The sequence below is a fragment of the Sinocyclocheilus anshuiensis genome, unplaced genomic scaffold (genome assembly GCF_001515605.1).
Source record: "Sinocyclocheilus anshuiensis isolate Anshui unplaced genomic scaffold, SAMN03320099.WGS_v1.1 scaffold893, whole genome shotgun sequence".
Lineage (NCBI taxonomy): Eukaryota > Metazoa > Chordata > Actinopteri > Cypriniformes > Cyprinidae > Sinocyclocheilus > Sinocyclocheilus anshuiensis.
The window spans coordinates 939,658-940,995 of NW_015555766.1; the positions used below are offsets into that span (position 1 = coordinate 939,658).

The window sequence follows — 1,338 nt, forward strand, 5'->3', positions numbered from 1 at the left end:
GATTGCAACTTACACTATTTTTCTACTATAAAATATTACGCTATGACTGAATGCATTATTATATAAAATATTACACATACTAGGTTATGATTTAATGCATTAAGTCTGGTTTATTTTTATTAATTGTATTTGTAAATAGAAATTGTTCAGTTACTTAAATATTTTCATAGTCATTTATTGTTTTCTTAATTATTAAGGATTTATCACATTCTTTAGTATTGAGTTAGAAGATGAACATTAACTCTATATTTACATACAATAAATTATAGTGCTCGGAGTCATTTTCTCACACCAAATTTACCTTTATTTTTGTATTCTTTTTCATGAGGTCCTACAAGTCATCGAGCTGTAAACAATGCAGAGAAAAATGGTGAAAAAAATAATTGGGTTAATAATGTATATATATTACATATTAAATAACATCAAATAAAATAAATGCTTTACATTCTTGTTGGGGAGATTTTTCATTTCTCGAGCAATTCTTCTGTCAAATTCCTCAACTTCACTAAAAGAAAAGATAAATGCTGTTGTCAGAAATGTTGTGTAACACAAAAATCCAACAGTTTTTGTACAAACAAAAATTGAAAACATACCTTGAGTGATAAGTGGGGCCCTGGAGGAACATCTCTTCAGCCTCCTGCCAAGACAAGCCCTGCAGCTCGCAAAGGCCATGAATGATGGCCTGTACAAATAAACCAATTAATAAAATAAAACATGCACACACTGCAAATATTACCTTCATGCTGGACCGATCTATTGAAATGTGCCTGCAGATGCGTTTGCACTTTTGCCAACCGTGTTGGTTGGAAAACTGAGGCATCACAAAATGGACAGTGGAAATGACTGCAGCATTTGGTGCACTGTATTAGTTCTGGCAGAGACCCCCCTTTTTGAATTGTAATATCCATCTGGGAAAAAATACACAAGTCACACGCAAATTATTTAGACAACCCAACAGAGCTCATATTGTCAATTCTACGCAGATTACTTGATATTTTGATGAAAATAAACTCAAGGCCGCATTTTATTCCAAAGATCTTATTTGTAATTATTACAGAACTTATTTCTAATTGTTACACTGTTATTGTGTTACTGTTATTGTCTGTGGTAGCACTTTGAGATTTGTAAAGTACAATAAAAAGAACGTGCAATATTATTTTTCTTACACATACTACTACTACTAATAGTAAATGTAGTAGTAATATTAGTATGAAATAATAGTAGTTAATACAGTAATACGTACAGTAGACCTACATAGTACTAAAATATGTTACAAATAATAATTGTATTATATATTATACATTTTATTTTAACATTTTTACTTTAACGTTTTTTATT

The 1,338-nt window shown here is 30.1% G+C and overlaps 1 long non-coding RNA gene across 1 annotated transcript; it reads right to left on the reverse strand.

The window, feature by feature from the left end:
* Window positions 1-321: 321 nt before the first annotated feature.
* LOC107674156 (uncharacterized) lies at window positions 322-1,060 on the reverse strand. Its single transcript, XR_001632486.1, has 3 exons — window positions 594-1,060; window positions 445-505; window positions 322-346 (listed from the first exon to the last, which is right to left on the reverse strand). It is a non-coding gene; the product is annotated as an uncharacterized LOC107674156 (long non-coding RNA).
* Between the last annotated feature and the right edge of the window lie 278 nt (window positions 1,061-1,338).